This window comes from Solanum verrucosum, unplaced genomic scaffold, assembly GCF_900185275.1.
Source record: "Solanum verrucosum unplaced genomic scaffold, falcon-dt-bn FXZP01000181.1, whole genome shotgun sequence".
Taxonomy (NCBI): domain Eukaryota; kingdom Viridiplantae; phylum Streptophyta; class Magnoliopsida; order Solanales; family Solanaceae; genus Solanum; species Solanum verrucosum.
In genome coordinates, this window is record NW_026020407.1 from 1,872,468 (window position 1) to 1,879,026 (window position 6,559).

Here is a 6,559-nt window from a genome sequence, read left to right on the forward strand (position 1 = left end):
GTTAATGGAAAAGCTGTTGCAATTGTCTTTGCAAGGCCTCAGAGCTAGAAACTAAAACACATCCATACATATAGAAAATCATCCACAGACATACCAAGATCCATTTCAAAAGCACAAGTCAACTTGAAGTACATCGTTGAAGTGTCTACAGTTTATCATCTCTTCACATTGTTTTTCATTCTTAGTACTATGTTTTCTAGTTTATGTGATCTTCTCTATGCTTGATATCAAACTCGAGAATTTCAGACGCTTAAGTTCTTCTTGTACACAAGTAGTATGTCATAGAATCGTCTCAGTTTCCTACATCGTGATTCATAACATAGTTCTGTGAGTATTATATGCCAGAATAGAGACATAGATAAAACATTAGCTTACAACTGTTAGAAACATATCCGGAATCATTACTCACAGAAGAAATAGGCGTTGATGAGACATATGTAATGCCACAACCATGACTTCCATATCCATTCTCCAGCACACAATGGCCATTTTCTATATGGATAGGCACTGGTTTCGGGGCCATGACAGTTCTAACAGGACAGTCTTTTGTTCACCCATTTGCTATGATACTCATACTAAACATGACATGAATTACAAACAGTCCAAAACATGTTGAGTCTGCTTTGAGAAACGGAATAATTGAATTATAAAGGGAAAAGGCTCAAATATGTTATTGAATTTATAGAAGTACTCAGTTCTTCCACTCTTAACTAATGACTCAAATAGCTGATTTTAAAAAACCAGAAATTCAAAAGTCCCTACTTTGTGCACAAATAACAAAGAAAGACTTGAAGTAAACCTGCAGCAATCAAAGAAACACTATTACGAAATCAGGGGTGTTTGAATACTTTTGGTGGCTTAAAGCAACATACACTAGTTATATACACAAAATAGCCACCTGCATACACTATATACACACTCCAGACATAAAAAAAGTGAACACCTTAATACACTACATACATACACAAGCAGCCAGCCATCCAACACAAAAATGATAATTTCTCATAGACATAGCTAGAGGAGCAGTCACAAGAAGGAATAAGTTAAGCATATACCTGAAGGATGCACATATCACCAAACTAATTAAATATTTTAGTCACAATTTTATCCACATCTATTGCAATGCCATCTTCCTTTTCAGAGTCAATAGAAGCTACAAAAACAATATGTTAGAGACAAATTATCAAGATACAGAAAGTGTTTCATTAAACAATTGACAAGATTTTACCATGATGACCATACATTCAATCTCGCGAACACAACTTTGCTTCTTTATTCTTGGGTAATATTGAACTTTAATATCTACCAATAACACGACCCCAATGTTAAATGCAGACTCGGATGCAACAGTGGTGATAGGAATACTTAGTAAATCACGTGCCATCAATAAAAGCTCTAGATTTTTAATTCTATTATCTCTCCAAAATTTAAGTACATCCAAATCTTCATTTCCTTTGCGAACCAACACGGGCTCTTCCAAGTAGAAATCTAGTTCTGTTTTTTCTGAACCAAGTTCTCATTGGCTTTCAAAAATATCATACTCTTCTATATCATCCATCATTTCATCCATCATTTCAACATCACCTCTACCACTACTACTTTCCACCATATCAACATCAATAATTGAATTTTTCAAGTACTCTTTGAATAATGCATGCATATTATCCTCAACAACTTTGACCTTTTGAATACAAGTGAGTGGATCAAGTTTGGTGAAGCAAAATTTTACAAGTTTTAACTTGTATCGAGGATCAAGGACTATCGCCATTGAAGCAATCGGGCTATAGTCTTCCTGCCAATATTTTTTAAACTTAGTTTCCATTTCAATTGCCATTTCCTTGATATTAGGATCCTCACTTTGCTTCTCTTCAATTATCATCATATGAATTTTCCAAATTTTATGAAAATATATATTGGTAGTAGGATAGTAACTTCTTGTAAACAAAGTAGTGACTTCATAGAAAGGCTTCAAAAACTTAGAAATCCATTTAGCTTTAACCTAGTCCTCTTCTGAAGGACAACATCTAAAGGCAGCATCAAGTACCTTAAAATCAGAAAATGCATGACGATAGGGAATATAACTATTAAGCATAAAAAATGTGGAATTCCATCTCGTCAATACATCTTGATGTACCTTCCCATTCAATTTCAAGCCGAGGTTCTTAATACGCTCTACACATTTTATTTTTCTTGCCTCTGAACCTTTAACATATTTGATGCTTTCCTTAATGTTACATATCAAAGTTTCAATTGTCTTCAAACCTGCCTTAACAATCAAACTTAATATGTGATTTGCACATCGAATATGCACAAACTTTCCATCACAAAGTAGAGAATCCACAAATTTAAATGTTAGATAAACCTCTCTACAATGCCTTCATTATAACGTACATTATCTAGGGTTATCGAAAATATTTTCTTCTCAATTGCCCATTCTGTAAGCATATTGATCAATTTTGGACCTAGAACAGGACCACTATGAGGAGGAGGCACGTGACAAAATATCAAATTTTTCTTTTGCAAAATCCAATTTGTATCAATATAATGAGCTGTTACGTACATATAACCATCATAGGTGATTGAAGTCCATAAGTTAGTTGTCAAACATATTCTACTAGAAATACTTGCAAGTTCATCCTTTATTATTTCTTTATGATTCTCGTACAGCTTACACATATCAACTCTTGCGGTATTTCTTGAAAAAGTTTTAACATTAGGATTCAAGAAGAAATGAATATCCCTAATTCCTTCATGCTCCACAAAGTTAAACGGATAGTTATGTCTAACTATAGCCCTAGCTATCTTTTCACTATATTGTTCATGATCTAATGGCGTACCTTGAATGTTTGCCTTTTATTGGTGTATCGAGTGATGTTGATTTAAATTTGAAGATCCCAAAGTCGAGTCAGCCAGCAACACAAGTCCACATGTTTTACATTTTGCTCTTAATCTGTTATGTTCATTCATATCCCGTGGCAAATTCTCATGAAAATCCCATGCTTCACATTTTTGTTTTCTTCATTTTGATGAACTTGTTACACTCTCTTGAACCTCTCCAATAGATGCTTCAGTATTATGATCCATAACAAGTGTTAAAAGCCTACAAAAAATAAACACAAAATCAATATAACAATGTCCAGTTTACTGCAACAATGTCTTGTTTACCAAAAAAACATAAATTCTTCTAGGTACTACCTTCTACCTTATCAACCCAATACTAAACTTTATATCCATTAAAAAATAACGAAAACCCAATTGAAATTAACAAGAATACAACAGTATAAAAACCTCTAATTAGCATAGACGTCACAGAAAAATCAATTTAAACTCATTGAACCTTGAATCTGGGAAGTAGTTGAAACCCAAAAGAAAAAAGTGAGAGAAAGCTTGAATCTTGTTAATAAGAGAAAGATGGTTCGAACCTAAAAAAATCGACTTGGACTTTCACTGCACCAAGTGAGATAGATGGTCGGAACCAAAATCAAAGAAGAACTCCATGAAATTTGCTGTGATCTTTTTGTGAAGAAGTAAAAGCAGCGAGTTAACTTTAGAATATAGGTTTAAAGAAGCGGGTTGAAGTGGAGAATGTATTGGGCTCAACTCAAAATTAATTTAAAATAGGTTTATTGGATTGGGTTGAAAACTAACCCAAATCTAAATTATGCTGAACCCAACCCATAAAAGTATGGGCGGGTTATTAAGTTTGGGCTAATTTTTGATACCCCTACTAGTCACTATAGGCAGAATGATAACATTAGAGATATGAACGACATGCATATGAATGTCGTTGAAAGAAAATAAGCAATTTAGGTACCTACTATTACTGGGAGCGGTATATTCCATGTAATCGAAACTATGTAACAATTTCTCCAGATGAGAGGAATGTCTGGACGTCTTTCTCGAGAAGACCCATGAACATCTCCAAAATTTTATGGATATTTGTGGGCATTTCGTCTCTAAGAACATCTTACAAGAATCTATTCAGTTGAGGTTATTCCCTTTCTCTTTAATGTGGGAAGCAACTAAATGGCTGTCCGAGCTACCAAATGATTCTATCACTCATGGAAGGAACTAAATGAAGCGTTCCTCAAGATATCTACCCCCCCCCCCCACAAAAATGGTAAATCTAAGAGCTAGCATCCAAAACTTCAAAAGAGTGAGAGGTGAACCTCTTCACGAGACCTGGTTGCGGTTTCAAAAGTTGTTGCTACAATGTCCAACACATGACGTTCTAGAAAATTTGTTGTTGCAATACTTTTATTGTAACCTTGACTTGGTAAAAAAAGGGATGGTTGATCAACTTATCCAAGGTGGGCTAATGCGACAACAATTTGGTGTAGCAACAATATTGCTTGATTATATGACTAAGATTAACCGAGTATGACATACTAGAGAGGATCAAGTATCTCCTCTACAATAGAGTATGAGTAAAGAACAAATGGAAAAGAACCATGAGCGTGATGAAAACATGACCAAGATGGTGACTCAACTCGATTTGTTATCCAAACATGTCATGGGTGGTGGATTCAAAATGGTAAACATAGTTGGAACAAGCAGTGGGTAGTTCCCGGAGGATGCCAAATTAAAGGCATTGTATAATGAATATGGGGAACCAAATGGGGGGGGGGGTTCTCATCCAAATTATCCTCGATCGGGTGAGAACCAAGGTTGGTTAAGGAAAGATATAATGGCTTGAAAGATTGGAGAGATCGAAGTGGTAATTGGAGATATCGTGAAGCTGAAACAAATAGATATATCCCACCTCATGATCGTCCCAAGCCAAAAGAACAAGCTGGACAGGAGGGAAACAAAACTGATGGTATGCTAACAAGGATCTTTAACAAGGTTGAAGGGTCCGAAAAAGTATTGAAGGATTTGAAAAATGATTTCTCCACTTTGACTCAAACAATTACTTCTCATTCCGTGTCAATCAAGTAGTTGGAGACTCAAATGTGTCAGATCTCTACCAATCTAAATCCAAGGCAAAATGGAACGTTGCCTAGTGAAACCATCCCCAACCCCAAATATAACCGTTGATGAGTAAGAACGGTGTTGTGCCACGACGTTAAATAAGACATTTCTTGGGAGGCAACCCAAGTTTATTTTATTGCTATTAATAACATGTGTTGCGAGTGCAGGTTGAGATGAAGTCAAAAGGATGAAAATAATGCATTGGGAGATGCAAGTACCCGATCGGTGATGCACCGAAATGGATTAGCGGACATTTTCATGTTCACCTTCTGAGATAATTATTTTGTAAAATTATGCTGTCAACATCGGCGTGTAGAGACCTATTCGGGGATTCACCGAATAACACTAGGTGAACTACATCAGGTCTGTCGAGTTGAATTTTACATTTGGTATTTGCTCGGGCATCATCGGTGAGCATAAGATCCTTCATCGATTTGTCGAACACGTTTTTCAACGTTAGTTTCACACCACCGAATGCACCTAACATAATAAGGCCAAAAGTCTTTTCAAATTTTAAAAGATGCCTTTTGATCTTTTTGTGCATTTTCACTTCCTAAACTCTTAATCATTTACCTAAATACTAGTGTGTGTTCAATGTGCATTGATTTGCTTGCTTGGAGTGAGTGAGTAACTATGATTCTCAACCCCAAACCCTTTCTCCCTCATTGTCGTTATTTGTGCTTATCTAAGGTTGGTTCTCGAGATTATTTTTGTTGCCCTTATTTATATTGATGCATGTTGACTGGGTTAATTGTTATTATTGGTTTTGTGTTGTTAGAATCATGTGGGTAGCTTAATTTCTGTTGATTGAATGATGCCCATGAACTGGGATAACTGATTTTGTGCCTGAACCTACTAAAATTTATTATGAAGGTAAAAGTTGAAATTATATTATTATATTGAATGGGTTTGTATTGAATTTGTCTTGGGTGAAGTCTGATTAGCCCAGTGTTGTCCTTTAAACTTGTATTACCCCAATGATAGATATGGTGACATCTTTCTTGAAGGCAAATCTTCGATTTGGCAATACTTTTGAAAATTTGGGGAATTCTAAGTACCCTGGGGCAGATTAGCATCTGGGTAACTTGTAAAATTTCTAGTGTTGTATTTTTGTGCTTGATTTTAGAATAATAAGCATTGGGCTGAAATTACCTATTCGACGGGATTGTCTTAGCTCACCAAGCTGATTAGGTGAATCGCCGAGTAAGGCCCAATCGCCTTTTTAGTTTGAATTTGTGACTTGGGTCCTACCACATTTATGGGGCTTATCTTAGCTCATCGAAACCAAATCGGCAAATCACCAAGTTGGAGTTGACATCTCCCTTATACCTGGTCCTAATTTGTTTTGCAATATCATATTCGGTAGGCTTGTCTTAGAACACCGAAACCAACCAGCAGATCACCAAGTTGGAGTTAACACTACTTATCATGCATGAGTGAAATTTCATTTTGTTTTTTCAACTTTGGCGAGCTAACTTGAGCTCACCTAACTTGTTAACCAAATCGCCTTTCCATTCAGTGAGCCTCAGAACATATTTTTAACTGTGATTTTTGTATACTTCTGTTCAATTAACCTTCACTCGATCTT

General features: G+C 35.7%; 1 pseudogene; it reads right to left on the minus strand.

The window, feature by feature from the left end:
- Window positions 1-830: 830 nt before the first annotated feature.
- Window positions 831-2,676, minus strand: LOC125840563 (zinc finger BED domain-containing protein DAYSLEEPER-like; annotated as a pseudogene).
- Between the last annotated feature and the right edge of the window lie 3,883 nt (window positions 2,677-6,559).